Source organism: Rana temporaria, chromosome 4 (genome assembly GCF_905171775.1).
Source record: "Rana temporaria chromosome 4, aRanTem1.1, whole genome shotgun sequence".
In the NCBI taxonomy this organism is placed as follows: Eukaryota; Metazoa; Chordata; class Amphibia; order Anura; family Ranidae; genus Rana; species Rana temporaria.
The window spans coordinates 410,421,814-410,448,181 of NC_053492.1; the positions used below are offsets into that span (position 1 = coordinate 410,421,814).

General features: G+C 45.2%; 33 non-coding genes across 33 annotated transcripts; all 33 read right to left on the minus strand.

Annotated features, from left to right (window-relative positions):
* Positions 1 to 211: 211 nt before the first annotated feature.
* Positions 212 to 325, minus strand: LOC120938205. The gene has a single exon (XR_005748846.1). It is a non-coding gene; the product is annotated as a U5 spliceosomal RNA (small nuclear RNA).
* A 705-nt stretch (positions 326 to 1,030) lies between these two features.
* Positions 1,031 to 1,145, minus strand: LOC120938802. The gene has a single exon (XR_005749246.1). It is a non-coding gene; the product is annotated as a U5 spliceosomal RNA (small nuclear RNA).
* A 431-nt stretch (positions 1,146 to 1,576) lies between these two features.
* LOC120938162 lies at positions 1,577 to 1,690 on the minus strand. Its single transcript, XR_005748805.1, has one exon. It is a non-coding gene; the product is annotated as a U5 spliceosomal RNA (small nuclear RNA).
* Positions 1,691 to 2,392: 702 nt separating this feature from the next.
* Positions 2,393 to 2,506, minus strand: LOC120938778. The gene has a single exon (XR_005749222.1). It is a non-coding gene; the product is annotated as a U5 spliceosomal RNA (small nuclear RNA).
* An 845-nt stretch (positions 2,507 to 3,351) lies between these two features.
* LOC120938217 lies at positions 3,352 to 3,467 on the minus strand. The gene has a single exon (XR_005748857.1). It is a non-coding gene; the product is annotated as a U5 spliceosomal RNA (small nuclear RNA).
* A 557-nt stretch (positions 3,468 to 4,024) lies between these two features.
* LOC120938803 lies at positions 4,025 to 4,139 on the minus strand. Its single transcript, XR_005749247.1, has one exon. It is a non-coding gene; the product is annotated as a U5 spliceosomal RNA (small nuclear RNA).
* Positions 4,140 to 4,850: 711 nt separating this feature from the next.
* Positions 4,851 to 4,964, minus strand: LOC120938210. Its single transcript, XR_005748850.1, has one exon. It is a non-coding gene; the product is annotated as a U5 spliceosomal RNA (small nuclear RNA).
* Positions 4,965 to 5,671: 707 nt separating this feature from the next.
* Positions 5,672 to 5,786, minus strand: LOC120938153. The gene has a single exon (XR_005748796.1). It is a non-coding gene; the product is annotated as a U5 spliceosomal RNA (small nuclear RNA).
* A 702-nt stretch (positions 5,787 to 6,488) lies between these two features.
* On the minus strand, positions 6,489 to 6,603 carry LOC120938804. The gene has a single exon (XR_005749248.1). It is a non-coding gene; the product is annotated as a U5 spliceosomal RNA (small nuclear RNA).
* Positions 6,604 to 7,033: 430 nt separating this feature from the next.
* Positions 7,034 to 7,147, minus strand: LOC120938163. Its single transcript, XR_005748806.1, has one exon. It is a non-coding gene; the product is annotated as a U5 spliceosomal RNA (small nuclear RNA).
* Positions 7,148 to 7,849: 702 nt separating this feature from the next.
* LOC120938155 lies at positions 7,850 to 7,963 on the minus strand. Its single transcript, XR_005748798.1, has one exon. It is a non-coding gene; the product is annotated as a U5 spliceosomal RNA (small nuclear RNA).
* Positions 7,964 to 8,808: 845 nt separating this feature from the next.
* On the minus strand, positions 8,809 to 8,923 carry LOC120938154. The gene has a single exon (XR_005748797.1). It is a non-coding gene; the product is annotated as a U5 spliceosomal RNA (small nuclear RNA).
* Positions 8,924 to 9,624: 701 nt separating this feature from the next.
* Positions 9,625 to 9,739, minus strand: LOC120938805. Its single transcript, XR_005749249.1, has one exon. It is a non-coding gene; the product is annotated as a U5 spliceosomal RNA (small nuclear RNA).
* A 430-nt stretch (positions 9,740 to 10,169) lies between these two features.
* Positions 10,170 to 10,283, minus strand: LOC120938164. Its single transcript, XR_005748807.1, has one exon. It is a non-coding gene; the product is annotated as a U5 spliceosomal RNA (small nuclear RNA).
* A 703-nt stretch (positions 10,284 to 10,986) lies between these two features.
* On the minus strand, positions 10,987 to 11,100 carry LOC120938156. Its single transcript, XR_005748799.1, has one exon. It is a non-coding gene; the product is annotated as a U5 spliceosomal RNA (small nuclear RNA).
* Positions 11,101 to 11,945: 845 nt separating this feature from the next.
* LOC120938184 lies at positions 11,946 to 12,060 on the minus strand. The gene has a single exon (XR_005748827.1). It is a non-coding gene; the product is annotated as a U5 spliceosomal RNA (small nuclear RNA).
* A 701-nt stretch (positions 12,061 to 12,761) lies between these two features.
* Positions 12,762 to 12,876, minus strand: LOC120938806. The gene has a single exon (XR_005749250.1). It is a non-coding gene; the product is annotated as a U5 spliceosomal RNA (small nuclear RNA).
* Positions 12,877 to 13,306: 430 nt separating this feature from the next.
* On the minus strand, positions 13,307 to 13,420 carry LOC120938165. Its single transcript, XR_005748808.1, has one exon. It is a non-coding gene; the product is annotated as a U5 spliceosomal RNA (small nuclear RNA).
* Positions 13,421 to 14,122: 702 nt separating this feature from the next.
* LOC120938811 lies at positions 14,123 to 14,236 on the minus strand. The gene has a single exon (XR_005749255.1). It is a non-coding gene; the product is annotated as a U5 spliceosomal RNA (small nuclear RNA).
* A 711-nt stretch (positions 14,237 to 14,947) lies between these two features.
* Positions 14,948 to 15,061, minus strand: LOC120938206. The gene has a single exon (XR_005748847.1). It is a non-coding gene; the product is annotated as a U5 spliceosomal RNA (small nuclear RNA).
* Positions 15,062 to 16,176: 1,115 nt separating this feature from the next.
* Positions 16,177 to 16,291, minus strand: LOC120938807. The gene has a single exon (XR_005749251.1). It is a non-coding gene; the product is annotated as a U5 spliceosomal RNA (small nuclear RNA).
* A 431-nt stretch (positions 16,292 to 16,722) lies between these two features.
* Positions 16,723 to 16,836, minus strand: LOC120938166. Its single transcript, XR_005748809.1, has one exon. It is a non-coding gene; the product is annotated as a U5 spliceosomal RNA (small nuclear RNA).
* Positions 16,837 to 17,538: 702 nt separating this feature from the next.
* On the minus strand, positions 17,539 to 17,652 carry LOC120938779. The gene has a single exon (XR_005749223.1). It is a non-coding gene; the product is annotated as a U5 spliceosomal RNA (small nuclear RNA).
* An 849-nt stretch (positions 17,653 to 18,501) lies between these two features.
* LOC120938783 lies at positions 18,502 to 18,615 on the minus strand. The gene has a single exon (XR_005749228.1). It is a non-coding gene; the product is annotated as a U5 spliceosomal RNA (small nuclear RNA).
* An 816-nt stretch (positions 18,616 to 19,431) lies between these two features.
* LOC120938784 lies at positions 19,432 to 19,545 on the minus strand. Its single transcript, XR_005749229.1, has one exon. It is a non-coding gene; the product is annotated as a U5 spliceosomal RNA (small nuclear RNA).
* Positions 19,546 to 20,246: 701 nt separating this feature from the next.
* Positions 20,247 to 20,361, minus strand: LOC120938808. Its single transcript, XR_005749252.1, has one exon. It is a non-coding gene; the product is annotated as a U5 spliceosomal RNA (small nuclear RNA).
* A 431-nt stretch (positions 20,362 to 20,792) lies between these two features.
* LOC120938167 lies at positions 20,793 to 20,906 on the minus strand. The gene has a single exon (XR_005748810.1). It is a non-coding gene; the product is annotated as a U5 spliceosomal RNA (small nuclear RNA).
* A 702-nt stretch (positions 20,907 to 21,608) lies between these two features.
* On the minus strand, positions 21,609 to 21,722 carry LOC120938780. The gene has a single exon (XR_005749224.1). It is a non-coding gene; the product is annotated as a U5 spliceosomal RNA (small nuclear RNA).
* An 849-nt stretch (positions 21,723 to 22,571) lies between these two features.
* LOC120938785 lies at positions 22,572 to 22,685 on the minus strand. Its single transcript, XR_005749230.1, has one exon. It is a non-coding gene; the product is annotated as a U5 spliceosomal RNA (small nuclear RNA).
* An 817-nt stretch (positions 22,686 to 23,502) lies between these two features.
* LOC120938786 lies at positions 23,503 to 23,616 on the minus strand. Its single transcript, XR_005749231.1, has one exon. It is a non-coding gene; the product is annotated as a U5 spliceosomal RNA (small nuclear RNA).
* Positions 23,617 to 24,317: 701 nt separating this feature from the next.
* On the minus strand, positions 24,318 to 24,432 carry LOC120938809. Its single transcript, XR_005749253.1, has one exon. It is a non-coding gene; the product is annotated as a U5 spliceosomal RNA (small nuclear RNA).
* Positions 24,433 to 24,863: 431 nt separating this feature from the next.
* Positions 24,864 to 24,977, minus strand: LOC120938168. Its single transcript, XR_005748811.1, has one exon. It is a non-coding gene; the product is annotated as a U5 spliceosomal RNA (small nuclear RNA).
* A 702-nt stretch (positions 24,978 to 25,679) lies between these two features.
* LOC120938812 lies at positions 25,680 to 25,793 on the minus strand. The gene has a single exon (XR_005749256.1). It is a non-coding gene; the product is annotated as a U5 spliceosomal RNA (small nuclear RNA).
* Between the last annotated feature and the right edge of the window lie 575 nt (positions 25,794 to 26,368).

The following is a 26,368-nucleotide window of genomic DNA, read 5'->3' on the forward strand; positions in this document are numbered from 1 at the left end:
AATCAGCAGGCACACCTAACAATCGGCTTCATCAGAACAATATAAGACGCACGGCCTTGGAATTGGGGGCAAATATATGCATAGGTGGATCAAGACTATCAAGTAGTTTTCAAGGCCACGTTTACCACCACCACCAACAACAACAACAACATTAAAGCAATCTGCTTGCCTTTCCAAATCAAAGAATCTCAAGCTATTTTTGACCAAGGATGCCCGGCATTAGCCAGGTATCAAAAAATTCACCAAAACTCATGGTTGTTCCCCTCCACAAAAATCTTTAATAAAATGCAAAATATTTAATCATTCTAAAGAGAAACCAGAGTATAACCCAGCAAAACACAGATGCTGTTCAACTTATGGTGACTCCAAGACACCCTAATTTGCATGTGTGTGCAGCTGCATGGCGGCAGGGATCAGCAGGGACGCGTAACAATCAGCTTCATCAGAACAATATAAGATGCACGGTCCGGCAGAACACAGATGCTGTTCAACTCATGGTGACTCCAAGACACCCTAATTTGCATGTCTGTGCAGCTGCATGGGGGCGGGAATCAGCAGGCACGCGAAACAATCGACTTCATCAGAACAATATAAGACGCACGGCCCAGCAGAACATAGAAGCTGTTCAACTCATGGTGACTCCAAGACACCCTAATTTGCATGTCTGTGCAGCTGGATGGGGGTGGGAATCAGCAGGCACACGTAACAATCAGCTTCATCAGATCAATATAAGACGCATGGCCCGGCAGAACATAGATGCTGTTCAACTCATGGTGACTCCAAGACATTGAAATTTGCATGTCTGTGCAGCTGCATATGGGCGGGAATCAGCAGGCATGCATAACAATCGGCTTCATCAGAACAATATAAGATGCACGGCCTTGGAATTGGGGGCAAATATATGCATAGGTGGATCAAGACTATCAAGTAGTTTTCAAGGCCACGTTTACCACCACCACCAACAACAACATTAAAACCATCTGCTTGCCTTTCCAAATCAAAGGATCTCAAGCTATTTTTTTACCAAGGAGGCCCAGCATTAGCCAGGCATCAAAAAATTCACCAAAACTCATGGTTGTTCCCCTCCACAGAAATCTTTAATAAAATGCAAAAGATTTAGTCATTCTAAAGTGAAACCAGAGTATAACCCAGCAAAACACAGATGCTGTTCAACTTATGGTGACTCCAAGACACCCTAATTTGCATGTGTGTGCAGCTGCATGGGGGCGGGAATCAGAAGGACACATAACAATCAGCTTCATCAGATCAATATAAGACGCATGGCCCGGCAGAACATAGATGCTGTTCAACTCATGGTGACTCCAAGACATTCAAATTTGCATGTCTGTGCAGCTGCATATGGGCGGCAATCAGCAGGCATGCATAACAATCGGCTTCATCAGAACAATATAAGACGCACGGCCATGGAATTGGGGGCAAATATATGCATAGGTGGATCAAGACTATCAAGTAGTTTTCAAGGCAACGTTTACCACCACCACAAACAACAACAACATTAAAGCCATCTGCTTGCCTTTCCAAATCAAAGGATCTCAAGCTATTTTTCACCAAGGAGACCCAGCATTAGCCAGGCATCAAAAAATTCACCAAAACTCATGGTTATTCCCCTCCACAGAAATCTTTAATAAAATGCAAAAGATTTAATCATTCTAAAGAGAAACCAGAGTATAACCCAGCAAAACACAGATGCTGTTCAACTTTTGGTGACTCCAAGACACCCTAATTTGCATGTGTGTGCAGCTGCATGGCGGCAGGAATCAGCAGGGACGCGTAACAATCAGCTTCATCAGAACAATTTAAGATGCACGGTCCGGCAGAACACAGATGCTGTTCAACTCATGGTGACTCCAAGACACCCTAATTTGCATGTCTGTGCAGCTGCATGGGGGCAGGAATCAGCAGGCACGCGTAACAATCGACTACATCGGAACAATATAAGACGCACGGCCCAGCAGAACACAGAAGCTGTTCAACTCATGGTGACTCCAAGACACCCTAATTTGCATGTCTGTGCAGCTGGATGGGGGTGGGAATCAGCAGGCACACGTAACAATCAGCTTCATCAGATCAATATAAGACGCATGGCCCGGCAGAACATAGATGCTGTTCAACTCATGGTGACTCCAAGACATTGAAATTTGCATGTCTGTGCAGCTGCATATGGGCGGCAATCAGCAGGCATGCATAACAATCGGCTTCATCAGAACAATATAAGACGCACGGCCTTGGAATTGGGGGCAAATATATGCATAGGTGGATCAAGACTATCAAGTAGTTTTCAAGGCCACGTTTACCACCACCACCAACAACATTAAAACCATCTGCTTGCCTTTCCAAATCAAAGGATCTCAAGCTATTTTTGACCAAGGAGGCCCGGCATTAGCCAGGTATCAAAAAATACACCAAAACTCATGGTTGTTCCCCTCCACAGAAATCTTTAATAAAATGCAAAAGATTTAATCATTCTAAAGAGAAACCAGAGTATAACCCAGCAAAACACAGATGCTGTTCAACTTATGGTGACTCCAAGACACCCTAATTTGCATGTGTGTGCAGCTGCATGGGGGCGGAACACAGCAGGGACGCGTAACAATCAGCTTCATCAGAACAATATAAGATGCACGGCCCGGCAGAACACAGATGCTGTTCAACTCATGGTGACTCCAAGACACCCTAATTTACATGTCTGTGCAGCTGCAAGAGGGCAGGAATCAGCAGGCACGCATAAAAATCGACTTCATCAGAACAATATAAGACGCATAGCCCAGCAAAACACAGAAGCTGTTCAACTCATGGTGACTCCAAGACACCCTAATTTACATGTCTGTGCAGCTGCAAGGGGGCGGGAATCAGCAGGCACGCATAACAATCGACTTCATCGGAACAATATAAGACGCATGGCCCAGCAGAACACAGAAGCTGTTCAACTCATGGTGACTCCAAGACACCCTAATTTGCATGGCTGTGAAGCTGCATGGGGGCGGGAATCAGCAGGCACACGTAACAATCAGCTTCATCAAAACATTATAAGACACATGGCCCGGCAGAACATAGATGCTGTTCAACTCATGGTGACTCCAAGACATTTAAATTTGCATGTCTGTGCAGCTGCATATGGGCGGGAATCAGCAGGCATGCATAACAATCGGCTTCATCAGAACAATATAAGACGCACGGCCTTGGAATTGGGGGCAAATATATGCATAGGTGGATCAAGACTATCAAGTAGTTTTCAAGGCCACGTTTACCACCACCACCACCAACAACAACATTAAAGCCATCTGCTTGCCTTTCCAAATCAAAGGATCTCAAGCTATTTTTGACCAAGGAGGCCCGGCATTAGCCAGGTATCAAAAAATTCACCAAAAATTCATGGTTGTTCCCCTCCACAAAAATCTTTAATAAAATGCAAAATATTTAATCATTCTAAAGAGAAACCAGAGTATAACCCAGCAAAACACAGATGCTGGTCAACTTATGGTGACTCCAAGACACCCTAATTTGCATGTGTGTGCAGCTGCATGGCGGCAGGGATCAGCAGGGACGCGTAACAATCAGCTTCATCAGAACAATTTAAGATGCACGGTCCGGCAGAACACAGAAGCTGTTCAACTCATGGTGACTCCAAGACACCCTAATTTGCATGTCTGTGCAGCTGGATGGGGGTGGGAATCAGCAGGCACACGTAACAATCAGCTTCATCAGATCAATATAAGACGCATGGCCCGGCAGAACATAGATGCTGTTCAACTCATGGTGACTCCAAGAAATTCAAATTTGCATGTCTGTGCAGCTGCATATGGGCGGGAATCAGCAGGCATGCATAACAATCGGCTTCATCAGAACAATATAAGACGCACGGCCTTGGAATTGGGGGCAAATATATGCATAGGTGGATCAAGACTATCAAGTAGTTTTCAAGGCCACGTTTACCACCACCACCAACAAAACCATCTGCTTGCCTTTCCAAATCAAAGGATCTCAAGCTATTTTTCACCAAGTAGGCCCAGCATTAGCCAGGCATCAAAAAATTCACCAAAACTCATGGTTGTTCCCCTCCACAGAAATCTTTAATAAAATGCAAAAGATTTAGTCATTCTAAAGTGAAACCAGAGTATAACCCAGCAAAACACAGATGCTGTTCAACTTATGGTGACTCCAAGACACCCTAATTTGCATGTGTGTGCAGCTGCATGGGGGCGGAAATCAGCAGGGACGCGTAACAATCAGCTTCATCAGAACAATATAAGATGCACGGTCCGGCAGAACACAGAAGCTGTTCAACTCATGGTGACTCCAAGACACCCTAATTTACATGTCTGTGCAGCTGCAAGGGGGCAGGAATCAGCAGGCACGAATAAAAATCGACTTCATCGCAAAAATATAAGACGCATGGCCCAGCAAAACACAGAAGTTGTTCAACTCATGGTGACTCCAAGACACGCTAATTTGCATGGCTGTGCAGCTGCATGGGGGCGGGAATCAGCAGGCACACGTAACAATCAGCTTCATCAAAACAGTATAAGACGCATGGCCCGGCAGAACATAGATGCTGTTCAACTCATGGTGACTCCAAGACATTTAAATTTGCATGTCTGTGCAGCTGCATATGGGCGGGAATCAGCAGGCACACCTAACAATCGGCTTCATCAGAACAATATAAGACGCACGGCCTTGGAATTGGGGGCAAATATATGCATAGGTGGATCAAGACTATCAAGTAGTTTTCAAGGCCACGTTTACCACCACCACCAACAACAACAACAACATTAAAGCAATCTGCTTGCCTTTCCAAATCAAAGAATCTCAAGCTATTTTTGACCAAGGATGCCCGGCATTAGCCAGGTATCAAAAAATTCACCAAAACTCATCGTTGTTCCCCTCCACAAAAATCTTTAATAAAATGCAAAATATTTAATCATTCTAAAGAGAAACCAGAGTATAACCCAGCAAAACACAGATGCTGTTCAACTTATGGTGACTCCAAGACACCCTAATTTGCATGTGTGTGCAGCTGCATGGCGGCAGGGATCAGCAGGGACGCGTAACAATCAGCTTCATCAGAACAATATAAGATGCACGGTCCGGCAGAACACAGATGCTGTTCAACTCATGGTGACTCCAAGACACCCTAATTTGCATGTCTGTGCAGCTGCATGGGGGCGGGAATCAGCAGGCACGCGAAACAATCGACTTCATCAGAACAATATAAGACGCACGGCCCAGCAGAACATAGAAGCTGTTCAACTCATGGTGACTCCAAGACACCCTAATTTGCATGTCTGTGCAGCTGGATGGGGGTGGGAATCAGCAGGCACACGTAACAATCAGCTTCATCAGATCAATATAAGACGCACGGCCCGGCAGAACATAGATGCTGTTAAACTCATGGTGACTCCAAGACATTGAAATTTGCATGTCTGTGCAGCTGCATATGGGCGGGAATCAGCAGGCATGCATAACAATCGGCTTCATCAGAACAATATAAGATGCACGGCCATGGAATTGGAGGAAAATATATGCATAGGTGGATCAAGACTATCAAGTAGTTTTCAAATCCACGTTTACCACCACCACAAACAACAACAACATTAAAGCCATCTGCTTGCCTTTCCAAATCAAAGGATCTCAAGCTATTTTTCACCTAGGAGGCCCAGCATTAGCTAGGCATCAAAAAATTCACCAAAACTCATGGTTGTTCCCCTCCACAGAAATCTTTAAAAAAATGCAAAAGATTTAATCATTCTAAAGAGAAACCAGAGTATAACCCAGCAAAACACAGATGCTGTTCAACTTATGGTGACTCCAAGACACCCTAATTTGCATGTATGTGCAGCTGCATGGGGGCGGAAATCAGCAGGGACGCGTAACAATCAGCTTCATCAGAACAATATAAGATGCACGGCCCGGCAGAACACAGGTGCTGTTCAACTCATGGTGACTCCAAGACACCCTAATTTGCATGTCTGTGCAGCTGCAAGGGGGCGGGAATCAGCAGGCACGCATAACAATCGACTTCATCGGAACAATATAAGACGCATGGCCCAGCAGAACACAGAAGCTGTTCAACTCATGGTGACTCCAAGACACCCTAATTTGCATGTCTGTGCAGCTGCATGGGGGCGGGAAGCAGCGGGCACACGTAACAATCAGCTTCATCAGACCAATATAAGACGCATGGCCCGGCAGAACATAGATGCTGTTCAACTCATGGTGAATCCATGACATTCAAATTTGCATGTCTGTGCAGCTGCATATGGGCGGGAATCAGCAGGCATGCATAACAATCGGCTTCATCAGAACAATATAAGACGCACGGCCTTGGAATTGGGGGCAAATATATGCATAGGTGGATCAAGACTATCAAGTAGTTTTCAAGGCCACGTTTACCACCACCAACAACAACATTAAAACCATCTGCTTGCCTTTCCAAATCAAAGGATCTCAAGCTATTTTTTTACCAAGGAGGCCCAGCATTAGCCAGGCATCAAAAAATTCACCAAAACTCATGGTTGTTCCCCTCCACAGAAATCTTTAATAAAATGCAAAAGATTTAGTCATTCTAAAGTGAAACCAGAGTATAACCCAGCAAAACACAGATGCTGTTCAACTTATGGTGACTCCAAGACACCCTAATTTGCATGTGTGTGCAGCTGCATGGGGCGGGAATCAGAAGGACACATAACAATCAGCTTCATCAGATCAATATAAGACGCATGGCCCGGCAGAACATAGATGCTGTTCAACTCATGGTGACTCCAAGACATTCAAATTTGCATGTCTGTGCAGCTGCATATGGGCGGCAATCAGCAGGCATGCATAACAATCGGCTTCATCAGAACAATATAAGACGCACGGCCATGGAATTGGGGGCAAATATATGCATAGGTGGATCAAGACTATCAAGTAGTTTTCAAGGCAACGTTTACCACCACCACAAACAACAACAACATTAAAGCCATCTGCTTGCCTTTCCAAATCAAAGGATCTCAAGCTATTTTTCACCAAGGAGACCCAGCATTAGCCAGGCATCAAAAAATTCACCAAAACTCATGGTTATTCCCCTCCACAGAAATCTTTAATAAAATGCAAAAGATTTAATCATTCTAAAGAGAAACCAGAGTATAACCCAGCAAAACACAGATGCTGTTTAACTTTTGGTGACTCCAAGACACCCTAATTTGCATGTGTGTGCAGCTGCATGGCGGCAGGAATCAGCAGGGACGCGTAACAATCAGCTTCATCAGAACAATTTAAGATGCACGGTCCGGCAGAACACAGATGCTGTTCAACTCATGGTGACTCCAAGATACCCTAATTTGCATGTCTGTGCAGCTGCATGGGGGCAGGAATCAGCAGGCACGCGTAACAATCGACTACATCGGAACAATATAAGACGCACGGCCCAGCAGAACACAGAAGCTGTTCAACTCATGGTGACTCCAAGACACCCTAATTTGCATGTCTGTGCAGCTGGATGGGGGTGGGAATCAGCAGGCACACGTAACAATCAGCTTCATCAGATCAATATAAGACGCATGGCCCGGCAGAACATAGATGCTGTTCAACTCATGGTGACTCCAAGACATTGAAATTTGCATGTCTGTGCAGCTGCATATGGGCGGCAATCAGCAGGCATGCATAACAATCGGCTTCATCAGAACAATATAAGACGCACGGCCTTGGAATTGGGGGCAAATATATGCATAGGTGGATCAAGACTATCAAGTAGTTTTCAAGGCCACGTTTACCACCACCACCAACAACATTAAAACCATCTGCTTGCCTTTCCAAATCAAAGGATCTCAAGCTATTTTTGACCAAGGAGGCCCGGCGTTAGCCAGGTATGAAAAAATTCACCAAAACTCATGGTTGTTCCCCTCCACAGAAATCTTTAATAAAATGCAAAAGATTTAATCATTCTAAAGAGAAACCAGAGTATAACCCAGCAAAACACAGATGCTGTTCAACTTATGGTGACTCCAAGACACCCTAATTTGCATGTGTGTGCAGCTGCATGGGGGCGGAAATCAGCAGGGACGCGTAACAATCAGCTTCATCAGAACAATATAAGATGCACGGCCCGGCAGAACACAGATGCTGTTCAACTCATGGTGACTCCAAGACACCCTAATTTACATGTCTGTGCAGCTGCATGGGGGCAGAAATCAGCAGGGACGTGTAACAATCAGCTTCATCAGAACAATATAAGATGCATGGCCCGGCAGAACACAGATGCTGTTCAACTCATGGTGACTCCAAGACACCCTAATTTGCATGGCTGTGCAGCTGCATGGGGGCGGGAATCAGCAGGCACGCGAAACAATCGACTTCATCGGAACAATATAAGACGCACGGCCCAGCAGAACATAGAAGCTGTTCAACTCATGGTGACTCCAAGACACCCTAATTTGCATGTCTGTGCAGCTGGATGGGGGTGGGAATCAGCAGGCACACGTAACAATCAGCTTCATCAGATCAATATAAGACGCATGGCCCGGCAGAACATAGATGCTGTTCAACTCATGGTGACTCCAAGACATTGAAATTTGCATGTCTGTGCAGCTGCATATGGGCGGGAATCAGCAGGCATGCATAACAATCGGCTTCATCAGAACAATATAAGATGCACGGCCATGGAATTGGAGGAAAATATATGCATAGGTGGATCAAGACTATCAAGTAGTTTTCAAATCCACGTTTACCACCACCACAAACAACAACAACATTAAAGCCATCTGCTTGCCTTTCCAAATCAAAGGATCTCAAGCTATTTTTCACCTAGGAGGCCCAGCATTAGCTAGGCATCAAAAAATTCACCAAAACTCATGGTTGTTCCCCTCCACAGAAATCTTTAAAAAAATGCAAAAGATTTAATCATTCTAAAGAGAAACCAGAGTATAACCCAGCAAAACACAGATGCTGTTCAACTTATGGTGACTCCAAGACACCCTAATTTGCATGTATGTGCAGCTGCATGGGGGCGGAAATCAGCAGGGACGCGTAACAATCAGCTTCATCAGAACAATATAAGATGCACGGCCCGGCAGAACACAGGTGCTGTTCAACTCATGGTGACTCCAAGACACCCTAATTTGCATGTCTGTGCAGCTGCAAGGGGGCGGGAATCAGCAGGCACGCATAACAATCGACTTCATCGGAACAATATAAGACGCATGGCCCAGCAGAACACAGAAGCTGTTCAACTCATGGTGACTCCAAGACACCCTAATTTGCATGTCTGTGCAGCTGCATGGGGGCGGGAAGCAGCGGGCACACGTAACAATCAGCTTCATCAGACCAATATAAGACGCATGGCCCGGCAGAACATAGATGCTGTTCAACTCATGGTGAATCCATGACATTCAAATTTGCATGTCTGTGCAGCTGCATATGGGCGGGAATCAGCAGGCATGCATAACAATCGGCTTCATCAGAACAATATAAGACGCACGGCCTTGGAATTGGGGGCAAATATATGCATAGGTGGATCAAGACTATCAAGTAGTTTTCAAGGCCACGTTTACCACCACCAACAACAACATTAAAACCATCTGCTTGCCTTTCCAAATCAAAGGATCTCAAGCTATTTTTTACCAAGGAGGCCCAGCATTAGCCAGGCATCAAAAAATTCACCAAAACTCATGGTTGTTCCCCTCCACAGAAATCTTTAATAAAATGCAAAAGATTTAGTCATTCTAAAGTGAAACCAGAGTATAACCCAGCAAAACACAGATGCTGTTCAACTTATGGTGACTCCAAGACACCCTAATTTGCATGTGTGTGCAGCTGCATGGGGCGGGAATCAGAAGGACACATAACAATCAGCTTCATCAGATCAATATAAGACGCATGGCCCGGCAGAACATAGATGCTGTTCAACTCATGGTGACTCCAAGACATTCAAATTTGCATGTCTGTGCAGCTGCATATGGGCGGCAATCAGCAGGCATGCATAACAATCGGCTTCATCAGAACAATATAAGACGCACGGCCATGGAATTGGGGGCAAATATATGCATAGGTGGATCAAGACTATCAAGTAGTTTTCAAGGCAACGTTTACCACCACCACAAACAACAACAACATTAAAGCCATCTGCTTGCCTTTCCAAATCAAAGGATCTCAAGCTATTTTTCACCAAGGAGACCCAGCATTAGCCAGGCATCAAAAAATTCACCAAAACTCATGGTTATTCCCCTCCACAGAAATCTTTAATAAAATGCAAAAGATTTAATCATTCTAAAGAGAAACCAGAGTATAACCCAGCAAAACACAGATGCTGTTTAACTTTTGGTGACTCCAAGACACCCTAATTTGCATGTGTGTGCAGCTGCATGGCGGCAGGAATCAGCAGGGACGCGTAACAATCAGCTTCATCAGAACAATTTAAGATGCACGGTCCGGCAGAACACAGATGCTGTTCAACTCATGGTGACTCCAAGATACCCTAATTTGCATGTCTGTGCAGCTGCATGGGGGCAGGAATCAGCAGGCACGCGTAACAATCGACTACATCGGAACAATATAAGACGCACGGCCCAGCAGAACACAGAAGCTGTTCAACTCATGGTGACTCCAAGACACCCTAATTTGCATGTCTGTGCAGCTGGATGGGGGTGGGAATCAGCAGGCACACGTAACAATCAGCTTCATCAGATCAATATAAGACGCATGGCCCGGCAGAACATAGATGCTGTTCAACTCATGGTGACTCCAAGACATTGAAATTTGCATGTCTGTGCAGCTGCATAACAATCGGCAATCAGCAGGCATGCATAACAATCGGCTTCATCAGAACAATATAAGACGCACGGCCTTGGAATTGGGGGCAAATATATGCATAGGTGGATCAAGACTATCAAGTAGTTTTCAAGGCCACGTTTACCACCACCACCAACAACATTAAAACCATCTGCTTGCCTTTCCAAATCAAAGGATCTCAAGCTATTTTTGACCAAGGAGGCCCGGCGTTAGCCAGGTATGAAAAAATTCACCAAAACTCATGGTTGTTCCCCTCCACAGAAATCTTTAATAAAATGCAAAAGATTTAATCATTCTAAAGAGAAACCAGAGTATAACCCAGCAAAACACAGATGCTGTTCAACTTATGGTGACTCCAAGACACCCTAATTTGCATGTGTGTGCAGCTGCATGGGGGCGGAAATCAGCAGGGACGCGTAACAATCAGCTTCATCAGAACAATATAAGATGCACGGCCCGGCAGAACACAGATGCTGTTCAACTCATGGTGACTCCAAGACACCCTAATTTACATGTCTGTGCAGCTGCATGGGGGCAGAAATCAGCAGGGACGTGTAACAATCAGCTTCATCAGAACAATATAAGATGCACGGCCCGGCAGAACACAGATGCTGTTCAACTCATGGTGACTCCAAGACACCCTAATTTGCATGGCTGTGCAGCTGCATGGGGGCGGGAATCAGCAGGCACGCGAAACAATCGACTTCATCGGAACAATATAAGACGCACGGCCCAGCAGAACATAGAAGCTGTTCAACTCATGGTGACTCCAAGACACCCTAATTTGCATGTCTGTGCAGCTGGATGGGGGTGGGAATCAGCAGGCACACGTAACAATCAGCTTCATCAGATCAATATAAGACGCATGGCCCGGCAGAACATAGATGCTGTTCAACTCATGGTGACTCCAAGACATTGAAATTTGCATGTCTGTGCAGCTGCATATGGGCGGGAATCAGCAGGCATGCATAACAATCGGCTTCATCAGAACAATATAAGATGCACGGCCATGGAATTGGAGGAAAATATATGCATAGGTGGATCAAGACTATCAAGTAGTTTTCAAATCCACGTTTACCACCACCACAAACAACAACAACATTAAAGCCATCTGCTTGCCTTTCCAAATCAAAGGATCTCAAGCTATTTTTCACCTAGGAGGCCCAGCATTAGCTAGGCATCAAAAAAAACACCAAAACTCATGGTTGTTCCCCTCCACAGAAATCTTTAAAAAAATGCAAAAGATTTAATCATTCTAAAGAGAAACCAGAGTATAACCCAGCAAAACACAGATGCTGTTCAACTTATGGTGACTCCAAGACACCCTAATTTGCATGTATGTGCAGCTGCATGGGGGCGGAAATCAGCAGGGACGCGTAACAATCAGCTTCATCAGAACAATATAAGATGCACGGCCCGGCAGAACACAGGTGCTGTTCAACTCATGGTGACTCCAAGACACCCTAATTTGCATGTCTGTGCAGCTGCAAGGGGGCGGGAATCAGCAGGCACGCATAACAATCGACTTCATCGGAACAATATAAGACGCATGGCCCAGCAGAACACAGAAGCTGTTCAACTCATGGTGACTCCAAGACACCCTAATTTGCATGTCTGTGCAGCTGCATGGGGGCGGGAAGCAGCGGGCACACGTAACAATCAGCTTCATCAGACCAATATAAGACGCATGGCCCGGCAGAACATAGATGCTGTTCAACTCATGGTGAATCCATGACATTCAAATTTGCATGTCTGTGCAGCTGCATATGGGCGGGAATCAGCAGGCATGCATAACAATCGGCTTCATCAGAACAATATAAGACGCACGGCCTTGGAATTGGGGGCAAATATATGCATAGGTGGATCAAGACTATCAAGTAGTTTTCAAGGCCACGTTTACCACCACCAACAACAACATTAAAACCATCTGCTTGCCTTTCCAAATCAAAGGATCTCAAGCTATTTTTTACCAAGGAGGCCCAGCATTAGCCAGGCATCAAAAAATTCACCAAAACTCATGGTTGTTCCCCTCCACAGAAATCTTTAATAAAATGCAAAAGATTTAGTCATTCTAAAGTGAAACCAGAGTATAACCCAGCAAAACACAGATGCTGTTCAACTTATGGTGACTCCAAGACACCCTAATTTGCATGTGTGTGCAGCTGCATGGGGCGGGAATCAGAAGGACACATAACAATCAGCTTCATCAGATCAATATAAGACGCATGGCCCGGCAGAACATAGATGCTGTTCAACTCATGGTGACTCCAAGACATTCAAATTTGCATGTCTGTGCAGCTGCATATGGGCGGCAATCAGCAGGCATGCATAACAATCGGCTTCATCAGAACAATATAAGACGCACGGCCATGGAATTGGGGGCAAATATATGCATAGGTGGATCAAGACTATCAAGTAGTTTTCAAGGCAACGTTTACCACCACCACAAACAACAACAACATTAAAGCCATCTGCTTGCCTTTCCAAATCAAAGGATCTCAAGCTATTTTTCACCAAGGAGACCCAGCATTAGCCAGGCATCAAAAAATTCACCAAAACTCATGGTTATTCCCCTCCACAGAAATCTTTAATAAAATGCAAAAGATTTAATCATTCTAAAGAGAAACCAGAGTATAACCCAGCAAAACACAGATGCTGTTTAACTTTTGGTGACTCCAAGACACCCTAATTTGCATGTGTGTGCAGCTGCATGGCGGCAGGAATCAGCAGGGACGCGTAACAATCAGCTTCATCAGAACAATTTAAGATGCACGGTCCGGCAGAACACAGATGCTGTTCAACTCATGGTGACTCCAAGATACCCTAATTTGCATGTCTGTGCAGCTGCATGGGGGCAGGAATCAGCAGGCACGCGTAACAATCGACTACATCGGAACAATATAAGACGCACGGCCCAGCAGAACACAGAAGCTGTTCAACTCATGGTGACTCCAAGACACCCTAATTTGCATGTCTGTGCAGCTGGATGGGGGTGGGAATCAGCAGGCACACGTAACAATCAGCTTCATCAGATCAATATAAGACGCATGGCCCGGCAGAACATAGATGCTGTTCAACTCATGGTGACTCCATGACATTGAAATTTGCATGTCTGTGCAGCTGCATATGGGCGGCAATCAGCAGGCATGCATAACAATCGGCTTCATCAGAACAATATAAGACGCACGGCCTTGGAATTGGGGGCAAATATATGCATAGGTGGATCAAGACTATCAAGTAGTTTTCAAGGCCACGTTTACCACCACCACCAACAACATTAAAACCATCTGCTTGCCTTTCCAAATCAAAGGATCTCAAGCTATTTTTGACCAAGGAGGCCCGGCATTAGCCAGGTATGAAAAAATTCACCAAAACTCATGGTTGTTCCCCTCCACAGAAATCTTTAATAAAATGCAAAAGATTTAATCATTCTAAAGAGAAACCAGAGTATAACCCAGCAAAACACAGATGCTGTTCAACTTATGGTGACTCCAAGACACCCTAATTTGCATGTGTGTGCAGCTGCATGGGGGCGGAAATCAGCAGGGACGCGTAACAATCAGCTTCATCAGAACAATATAAGATGCACGGCCCGGCAGAACACAGATGCTGTTCAACTCATGGTGACTCCAAGACACCCTAATTTACATGTCTGTGCAGCTGCATGGGGGCAGAAATCAGCAGGGACGTGTAACAATCAGCTTCATCAGAACAATATAAGATGCACGGCCCGGCAGAACACAGATGCTGTTCAACTCATGGTGACTCCAAGACACCCTAATTTGCATGGCTGTGCAGCTGCATGGGGGCGGGAATCAGCAGGCACACGTAACAATCAGCTTCATCAAAACAATATAAGACGCATGGCCCGGCAGAACATAGATGCTGTTCAACTCATGGTGACTCCAAGACATTTAAATTTGCATGTCTGTGCAGCTGCATATGGGCGGGAATCAGCAGGCACACCTAACAATCGGCTTCATCAGAACAATATAAGACGCACGGCCTTGGAATTGGGGGCAAATATATGCATAGGTGGATCAAGACTATCAAGTAGTTTTCAAGGCCACGTTTACCACCACCACCAACAACAACAACAACATTAAAGCAATCTGCTTGCCTTTCCAAATCAAAGGATCTCAAGCTATTTTTGACCAAGGATGCCCGGCATTAGCCAGGTATCAAAAAATTCACCAAAACTCATGGTTGTTCCCCTCCACAAAAATCTTTAATAAAATGCAAAATATTTAATCATTCTAAAGAGAAACCAGAGTATAACCCAGCAAAACACAGATGCTGTTCAACTTATGGTGACTCCAAGACACCCTAATTTGCATGTGTGTGCAGCTGCATGGCGGCAGGGATCAGCAGGGACGCGTAACAATCAGCTTCATCAGAACAATATAAGATGCACGGTCCGGCAGAACACAGATGCTGTTCAACTCATGGTGACTCCAAGACACCCTAATTTGCATGTCTGTGCAGCTGCATGGGGGCGGGAATCAGCAGGCACGCGAAACAATCGACTTCATCGGAACAATATAAGACGCACGGCCCAGCAGAACATAGAAGCTGTTCAACTCATGGTGACTCCAAGACACCCTAATTTGCATGTCTGTGCAGCTGGATGGGGGTGGGAATCAGCAGGCACACGTAACAATCAGCTTCATCAGATCAATATAAGACGCATGGCCCGGCAGAACATAGATGCTGTTCAACTCATGGTGACTCCAAGACATTGAAATTTGCATGTCTGTGCAGCTGCATGGGGGCGGAAATCAGCAGGGACGCGTAACAATCAGCTTCATCAGAACAATATAAGATGCACGGCCCGGCAGAACACAGGTGCTGTTCAACTCATGGTGACTCCAAGACACCCTAATTTGCATGTCTGTGCAGCTGCAAGGGGGCGGGAATCAGCAGGCACGCATAACAATTGACTTCATCGGAACAATATAAGACGCATGGCCCAGCAGAACACAGAAGCTGTTCAACTCATGGTGACTCCAAGACACCCTAATTTGCATGTCTGTGCAGCTGCATGGGGGCGGGAATCAGCGGGCACACGTAACAATCAGCTTCATCAGACCAATATAAGACGCATGGCCCGGCAGAACATAGATGCTGTTCAACTCATGGTGAATCCATGACATTCAAATTTGCATGTCTGTGCAGCTGCATATGGGCGGGAATCAGCAGGCATGCATAACAATCGGCTTCATCAGAACAATATAAGACGCACGGCCTTGGAATTGGGGGCAAATATATGCATAGGTGGATCAAGACTATCAAGTAGTTTTCAAGGCCACGTTTACCACCACCAACAACAACATTAAAACCATCTGCTTGCCTTTCCAAATCAAAGGATCTCAAGCTATTTTTTACCAAGGAGGCCCAGCATTAGCCAGGCATCAAAAAATTCACCAAAACTCATGGTTGTTCCCCTCCACAGAAATCTTTAATAAAATGCAAAAGATTTAGTCATTCTAAAGTGAAACCAGAGTATAACCCAGCAAAACACAGATGCTGTTCAACTTATGGTGACTCCAAGACACCCTAATTTGCATGTGTGTGCAGCTGCATGGGGGCGGGAATCAGAAGGACACATAACAATCAGTTTCATCAGATCAATATAAGACGCATGGCCCGGCAGAACATAGATGCTGTTCAACTCATGGTGACTCCAAGACATTCAAATTTGCATGTCTGTGCAGCTGCATATGGGCGGCAATCAGCAGGCATGCATAACAATCGGCTTCATCAGAACAATATAAGACGCACGGCCATGGAATTGGGGGCAAATATATGCATAGGTGGATCAAGACTATCAAGTAGTTTTCAAGGCAACGTTTACCACAACCACAAACAACAACAACATTAAAGCCATCTGCTTGCCTTTCCAAATCAAAGGATCTCAAGCTATTTTTCACCAAGGAGACCCAGCATTAGCCAGGCATCAAAAAATTCACCAAAACTCATGGTTATTCCCCTCCACAGAAATCTTTAATAAAATGCAAAAGATTTAATCATTCTAAAGAGAAACCAGAGTATAACCCAGCAAAACACAGATGCTGTTCAACTTTTGGTGACTCCAAGACACCCTAATTTGCATGTGTGTGCAGCTGCATGGCGGCAGGAATCAGCAGGGACGCGTAACAATCAGCTTCATCAGAACAATTTAAGATGCACGGTCCGGCAGAACACAGATGCTGTTCAACTCATGGTGACTCCAAGATACCCTAATTTGCATGTCTGTGCAGCTGCATGGGGGCAGGAATCAGCAGGCACGCGTAACAATCGACTACATCGGAACAATATAAGACGCACGGCGCAGCAGAACACAGAAGCTGTTCAACTCATGGTGACTCCAAGACACCCTAATTTGCATGTCTGTGCAGCTGGATGGGGGTGGGAATCAGCAGGCACACGTAACAATCAGCTTCATCAGATCAATATAAGACGCATGGCCCGGCAGAACATAGATGCTGTTCAACTCATGGTGACTCCAAGACATTGAAATTTGCATGTCTGTGCAGCTGCATATGGGCGGCAATCAGCAGGCATGCATAACAATCGGCTTCATCAGAACAATATAAGACGCACGGCCTTGGAATTGGGGGCAAATATATGCATAGGTGGATCAAGACTATCAAGTAGTTTTCAAGGCCACGTTTACCACCACCACCAACAACATTAAAACCATCTGCTTGCCTTTCCAAATCAAAGGATCTCAAGCTATTTTTGACCAAGGAGGCCCGGCATTAGCCAGGTATCAAAAAATACACCAAAACTCATGGTTGTTCCCCTCCACAGAAATCTTTAATAAAATGCAAAAGATTTAATCATTCTAAAGAGAAACCAGAGTATAACCCAGCAAAACACAGATGCTGTTCAACTTATGGTGACTCCAAGACACCCTAATTTGCATGTGTGTGCAGCTCCATGGGGGCGGAAATCAGCAGGGACGCGTAACAATCAGCTTCATCAGAACAATATAAGATGCACGGCCCGGCAGAACACAGATGCTGTTCAACTCATGGTGACTCCAAGACACCCTAATTTACATGTCTGTGCAGCTGCATGGGGGCAGAAATCAGCAGGGACGTGTAACAATCAGCTTCATCAGAACAATATAAGATGCACGGCCCGGCAGAACACAGATGCTGTTCAACTCATGGTGACTCCAAGACACCCTAATTTACATGTCTGTGCAGCTGCAAGGGGGCGGGAATCAGCAGGCACGCATAACAATCGACTTCATCGGAACAATATAAGACGCATGGCCCAGCAAAACACAGAAGCTGTTCAACTCATGGTGACTCCAAGACACCCTAATTTGCATGGCTGTGCAGCTGCATGGGGGCGGGAATCAGCAGGCACACGTAACAATCAGCTTCATCAAAACAATATAAGACGCATGGCCCGGCAGAACATAGATGCTGTTCAACTCATGGTGACTCCAAGACATTTAAATTTGCATGTCTGTGCAGCTGCATATGGGCGGGAATCAGCAGGCATGCATAACAATCGGCTTCATCAGAACAATATAAGACGCACGGCCTTGGAATTGGGGGCAAATATATGCATAGGTGGATCAAGACTATCAAGTAGTTTTCATGGCCACGTTTACCACCACCACCACCAACAACAACAACATTAAAACCATCTGCTTGCCTTTCCAAATCAAAGGATCTCAAGCTATTTTTGACCAAGGAGGCCCGGCATTAGCCAGGTATCAAAAAATTCACCAAAACTCATGGTTGTTCCCCTCCACAGAAATCTTTAATAAAATGCAAAAGATTTAATCATTCTAAAGAGAAACCAGAGTATAACCCAGCAAAACACAGATGCTGTTCAACTTATGGTGACTCCAAGACACCCTAATTTGCATGTATGTGCAGCTGCATGGGGGCGGAAATCAGCAGGGACGCGTAACAATCAGCTTCATCAGAACAATATAAATGCACGGCCCGGCAGAACACAGGTGCTGTTCAACTCATGGTGACTCCAAGACACCCTAATTTGCATGTCTGTGCAGCTGCAAGGGGGCAGGAATCAGCAGGCACGCATAACAATCGACTTCATCGGAACAATATAAGACGCATGGCCCAGCAGAACACAGAAGCTGTTCAACTCATGGTGACTCCAAGACACCCTAATTTGCATGTCTGTGCAGCTGCATGGGGGCGGGAATCAGCGGGCACACGTAACAATCAGCTTCATCAGACCAATATAAGACGCATGGCCCGGCAGAACATAGATGCTGTTCAACTCATGGTGAATCCATGACATTCAAATTTGCATGTCTGTGCAGCTGCATATGGGCGGGAATCAGCAGGCATGCATAACAATCGGCTTCATCAGAACAATATAAGACGCACGGCCTTGGAATTGGGGGCAAATATATGCATAGGTGGATCAAGACTATCAAGTAGTTTTCAAGTCCACGTTTACCACCACCAACAACAACATTAAAACCATCTGCTTGCCTTTCCAAATCAAAGGATCTCAAGCTATTTTTTACCAAGGAGGCCCAGCATTAGCCAGGCATCAAAAAATTCACCAAAACTCATGGTTGTTCCCCTCCACAGAAATCTTTAATAAAATGGATCTTTAAAGGATCTCAAGCTATTTTTGACCAAGGAGGCCCGGCATTAGCCAGGTATCAAAAAATTCACCAAAACTCATGGTTGTTCCCCTCCACAGAAATCTTTAATAAAATGCAAAAGATTTAATCATTCTAAAGAGAAACCAGAGTATAACCCAGCAAAACACAGATGCTGTTCAACTTATGGTGACTCCAAGACACCCTAATTTGCATGTATGTGCAGCTGCATGGGGGCGGAAATCAGCAGGGACGCGTAACAATCAGCTTCATCAGAACAATATAAGATGCACGGCCCGGCAGAACACAGGTGCTGTTCAACTCATGGTGACTCCAAGACACCCTAATTTGCATGTCTGTGCAGCTGCAAGGGGGCGGGAATCAGCAGGCACGCATAACAATCGACTTCATCGGATCAATATAAGACGCATGGCCCAGCAGAACACAGAAGCTGTTCAACTCATGGTGACTCCAAGACACCCTAATTTGCATGTCTGTGCAGCTGCATTGGGGCGGGAATCAGCAGGCACACGTAACAATCAGCTTCATCAGACCAATATAAGACGCATGGCCCGGCAGAACATAGATGCTGTTCAACTCATGGTGAATCCATGACATTCAAATTTGCATGTCTGTGCAGCTGCATATGGGCGGGAATCAGCAGGCATGCATAACAATCGGCTTCATCAGAACAATATAAGACGCACGGCCTTGGAATTGGGGGCAAATATATGCATAGGTGGATCAAGACTATCAAGTAGTTTTCAAGGCCACGTTTACCACCACCAACAACAACATTAAAACCATCTGCTTGCCTTTCCAAATCAAAGGATCTCAAGCTATTTTTTACCAAGGAGGCCCAGCATTAGCCAGGCATCAAAAAATTCACCAAAACTCATGGTTGTTCCCCTCCACAGAAATCTTTAATAAAATGCAAAAGATTTAGTCATTCTAAAGTGAAACCAGAGTATAACCCAGCAAAACACAGATGCTGTTCAACTTATGGTGACTCCAAGACACCCTAATTTGCATGTGTGTGCAGCTGCATGGGGGCGGGAATCAGAAGGACACATAACAATCAGCTTCATCAGATCAATATAAGACGCATGGCCCGGCAGAACATAGATGCTGTTCAACTCATGGTGACTCCAAGACATTCAAATTTGCATGTCTGTGCAGCTGCATATGGGCGGCAATCAGCAGGCATGCATAACAATCGGCTTCATCAGAACAATATAAGACGCACGGCCATGGAATTGGGGGCAAATATATGCATAGGTGGATCAAGACTATCAAGTAGTTTTCAAGGCAACGTTTACCACCACCACAAACAACAACAACATTAAAGCCATCTGCTTGCCTTTCCAAATCAAAGGATCTCAAGCTATTTTTCACCAAGGAGACCCAGCATTAGCCAGGCATCAAAAAATTCACCAAAACTCATGGTTATTCCCCTCCACAGAAATCTTTAATAAAATGCAAAAGATTTAATCATTCTAAAGAGAAACCAGAGTATAACCCAGCAAAACACAGATGCTGTTCAACTTTTGGTGACTCCAAGACACCCTAATTTGCATGTGTGTGCAGCTGCATGGCGGCAGGAATCAGCAGGGACGCGTAACAATCAGCTTCATCAGAACAATTTAAGATGCACAGTCCGGCAGAACACAGATGCTGTTCAACTCATGGTGACTCCAAGATACCCTAATTTGCATGTCTGTGCAGCTGCATGGGGGCAGGAATCAGCAGGCACGCGTAACAATCGACTACATCGGAACAATATAAGACGCACGGCCCAGCAGAACACAGAAGCTGTTCAACTCATGGTGACTCCAAGACACCCTAATTTGCATGTCTGTGCAGCTGGATGGGAGTGGGAATCAGCAGGCACACGTAACAATCAGCTTCATCAGATCAATATAAGACGCATGGCCCGGCAGAACATAGATGCTGTTCAACTCATGGTGACTCCAAGACATTGAAATTTGCATGTCTGTGCAGCTGCATATGGGCGGCAATCAGCAGGCATGCATAACAATCGGCTTCATCAGAACAATATAAGACGCACGGCCTTGGAATTGGGGGCAAATATATGCATAGGTGGATCAAGACTATCAAGTAGTTTTCAAGGCCACGTTTACCACCACCACCAACAACATTAAAACCATCTGCTTGCCTTTCCAAATCAAAGGATCTCAAGCTATTTTTGACCAAGGAGGCCCGGCATTAGCCAGGTATCAAAAAATACACCAAAACTCATGGTTGTTCCCCTCCACAGAAATCTTTAATAAAATGCAAAAGATTTAATCATTCTAAAGAGAAACCAGAGTATAACCCAGCAAAACACAGATGCTGTTCAACTTATGGTGACTCCAAGACACCCTAATTTGCATGTGTGTGCAGCTGCATGGGGGCGGAAATCAGCAGGGACGCGTAACAATCAGCTTCATCAGAACAATATAAGATGCACGGCCCGGAAGAACACAGATGCTGTTCAACTCATGGTGACTCCAAGACACCCTAATTTACATGTCTGTGCAGCTGCATGGGGGCAGAAATCAGCAGGGACGTGTAACAATCAGCTTCATCAGAACAATATAAGATGCACGGCCCGGCAGAACACAGATGCTGTTCAACTCATGGTGACTCCAAGACACCCTAATTTACATGTCTGTGCAGCTGCAAGGGGGCGGGAATTAGCAGGCACGCATTACAATCGACTTCATCGGAACAATATAAGACGCATGGCCCAGCAAAACACAGAAGCTGTTCAACTCATGGTGACTCCAAGACACCCTAATTTGCATGGCTGTGCAGCTGCATGGGGGCGGGAATCAGCAGCCACACGTAACAATCAGCTTCATCAAAACAATATAAGACGCATGGCCCGGCAGAACATAGATGCTGTTCAACTCATGGTGACTCCAAGACATTTAAATTTGCATGTCTGTGCAGCTGCATATGGGCGGGAATCAGCAGGCATGCATAACAATCGGCTTCATCAGAACAATATAAGACGCACGGCCTTGGAATTGGGGGCAAATATATGCATAGGTGGATCAAGACTATCAAGTAGTTTTCATGGCCACGTTTACCACCACCACCACCAACAACAACAACATTAAAACCATCTGCTTGCCTTTCCAAATCAAAGGATCTCAAGCTATTTTTGACCAAGGAGGCCCGGCATTAGCCAGGTATCAAAAAATTCACCAAAACTCATGGTTGTTCCCCTCCACAGAAATCTTTAATAAAATGCAAAAGATTTAATCATTCTAAAGAGAAACCAGAGTATAACCCAGCAAAACACAGATGCTGTTCAACTTATGGTGACTCCAAGACACCCTAATTTGCATGTATGTGCAGCTGCATGGGGGCGGAAATCAGCAGGGACGCGTAACAATCAGCTTCATCAGAACAATATAAGATGCACGGCCCGGCAGAACACAGGTGCTGTTCAACTCATGGTGACTCCAAGACACCCTAATTTGCATGTCTGTGCAGCTGCAAGGGGGCAGGAATCAGCAGGCACGCATAACAATCGACTTCATCGGAACAATATAAGACGCATGGCCCAGCAGAACACAGAAGCTGTTCAACTCATGGTGACTCCAAGACACCCTAATTTGCATGTCTGTGCAGCTGCATGGGGGCGGGAATCAGCGGGCACACGTAACAATCAGCTTCATCAGACCAATATAAGACGCATGGCCCGGCAGAACATAGATGCTGTTCAACTCATGGTGAATCCATGACATTCAAATTTGCATGTCTGTGCAGCTGCATATGGGCGGGAATCAGCAGGCATGCATAACAATCGGCTTCATCAGAACAATATAAGACGCACGGCCTTGGAATTGGGGGCAAATATATGCATAGGTGGATCAAGACTATCAAGTAGTTTTCAAGTCCACGTTTACCACCACCAACAACAACATTAAAACCATCTGCTTGCCTTTCCAAATCAAAGGATCTCAAGCTATTTTTTACCAAGGAGGCCCAGCATTAGCCAGGCATCAAAAAATTCACCAAAACTCATGGTTGTTCCCCTCCACAGAAATCTTTAATAAAATGGATCTTTAAAGGATCTCAAGCTATTTTTGACCAAGGAGGCCCGGCATTAGCCAGGTATCAAAAAATTCACCAAAACTCATGGTTGTTCCCCTCCACAGAAATCTTTAATAAAATGCAAAAGATTTAATCATTCTAAAGAGAAACCAGAGTATAACCCAGCAAAACACAGATGCTGTTCAACTTATGGTGACTCCAAGACACCCTAATTTGCATGTATGTGCAGCTGCATGGGGGCGGAAATCAGCAGGGACGCGTAACAATCAGCTTCATCAGAACAATATAAGATGCACGGCCCGGCAGAACACAGGTGCTGTTCAACTCATGGTGACTCCAAGACACCCTAATTTGCATGTCTGTGCAGCTGCAAGGGGGCGGGAATCAGCAGGCACGCATAACAATCGACTTCATCGGATCAATATAAGACGCATGGCCCAGCAGAACACAGAAGCTGTTCAACTCATGGTGACTCCAAGACACCCTAATTTGCATGTCTGTGCAGCTGCATTGGGGCGGGAATCAGCGGGCACACGTAACAATCAGCTTCATCAGACCAATATAAGACGCATGGCCCGGCAGAACATAGATGCTGTTCAACTCATGGTGAATCCATGACATTCAAATTTGCATGTCTGTGCAGCTGCATATGGGCGGGAATCAGCAGGCATGCATAACAATCAGCTTCATCAGAACAATATAAGACGCACGGCCTTGGAATTGGGGGCAAATATATGCATAGGTGGATCAAGACTATCAAGTAGTTTTCAAGGCCACGTTTACCACCACCAACAACAACATTAAAACCATCTGCTTGCCTTTCCAAATCAAAGGATCTCAAGCTATTTTTTACCAAGGAGGCCCAGCATTAGCCAGGCATCAAAAAATTCACCAAAACTCATGGTTGTTCCCCTCCACAGAAATCTTTAATAAAATGCAAAAGATTTAGTCATTCTAAAGTGAAACCAGAGTATAACCCAGCAAAACACAGATGCTGTTCAACTTATGGTGACTCCAAGACACCCTAATTTGCATGTGTGTGCAGCTGCATGGGGGCGGGAATCAGAAGGACACATAACAATCAGCTTCATCAGATCAATATAAGACGCATGGCCCGGCAGAACATAGATGCTGTTCAACTCATGGTGACTCCAAGACATTCAAATTTGCATGTCTGTGCAGCTGCATATGGGCGGCAATCAGCAGGCATGCATAACAATCGGCTTCATTAGAACAATATAAGACGCACGGCCATGGAATTGGGGGCAAATATATGCATAGGTGGATCAAGACTATCAAGTAGTTTTCAAGGCAACGTTTACCACCACCACAAACAACAACAACATTAAAGCCATCTGCTTGCCTTTCCAAATCAAAGGATCTCAAGCTATTTTTCACCAAGGAGACCCAGCATTAGCCAGGCATCAAAAAATTCACCAAAACTCATGGTTATTCCCCTCCACAGAAATCTTTAATAAAATGCAAAAGATTTAATCATTCTAAAGAGAAACCAGAGTATAACCCAGCAAAACACAGATGCTGTTCAACTTTTGGTGACTCCAAGACACCCTAATTTGCATGTGTGTGCAGCTGCATGGCGGCAGGAATCAGCAGGGACGCGTAACAATCAGCTTCATCAGAACAATTTAAGATGCACGGTCCGGCAGAACACAGATGCTGTTCAACTCATGGTGACTCCAAGATACCCTAATTTGCATGTCTGTGCAGCTGCATGGGGGCAGGAATCAGCAGGCACGCGTAACAATCGGCTACATCGGAACAATATAAGACGCACGGCCCAGCAGAACACAGAAGCTGTTCAACTCATGGTGACTCCAAGACACCCTAATTTGCATGTCTGTGCAGCTGGATGGGGGTGGGAATCAGCAGGCACACGTAACAATCAGCTTCATCAGATCAATATAAGACGCATGGCCCGGCAGAACATAGATGCTGTTCAACTCATGGTGACTCCAAGACATTGAAATTTGCATGTCTGTGCAGCTGCATATGGGCGGCAATCAGCAGGCATGCATAACAATCGGCTTCATCAGAACAATATAAGACGCACGGCCTTGGAATTGGGGGCAAATATATGCATAGGTGGATCAAGACTATCAAGTAGTTTTCAAGGCCACGTTTACCACCACCACCAACAACATTAAAACCATCTGCTTGCCTTTCCAAATCAAAGGATCTCAAGCTATTTTTGACCAAGGAGGCCCGGCATTAGCCAGGTATGAAAAAATTCACCAAAACTCATGGTTGTTCCCCTCCACAGAAATCTTTAATAAAATGCAAAAGATTTAATCATTCTAAAGAGAAACCAGAGTATAACCCAGCAAAACACAGATGCTGTTCAACTTATGGTGACTCCAAGACACCCTAATTTGCATGTGTGTGCAGCTGCATGGGGGCGGAAATCAGCAGGGACGCGTAACAATCAGCTTCATCAGAACAATATAAGATGCACGGCCCGGCAGAACACAGATGCTGTTCAACTCATGGTGACTCCAAGACACCCTAATTTACATGTCTGTGCAGCTGCATGGGGGCAGAAATCAGCAGGGACGTGTAACAATCAGCTTCATCAGAACAATATAAGATGCACGGCCCGGCAGAACACAGATGCTGTTCAACTCATGGTGACTCCAAGACACCCTAATTTACATGTCTGTGCAGCTGCAAGGGGGTGGGAATCAGCAGGCACGCATAACAATCGACTTCATCGAAACAATATAAGACGCATGGCCCAGCAAAACACAGAAGCTGTTCAACTCATGGTGACTCCAAGACACCCTAATTTGCATGGCTGTGAAGCTGCATGGGGGCGGGAATCAGAAGGCACACGTAACAATCAGCTTCATCAAAATAATATAAGACGCATGGCCCGGCAGAACATAGATGCTG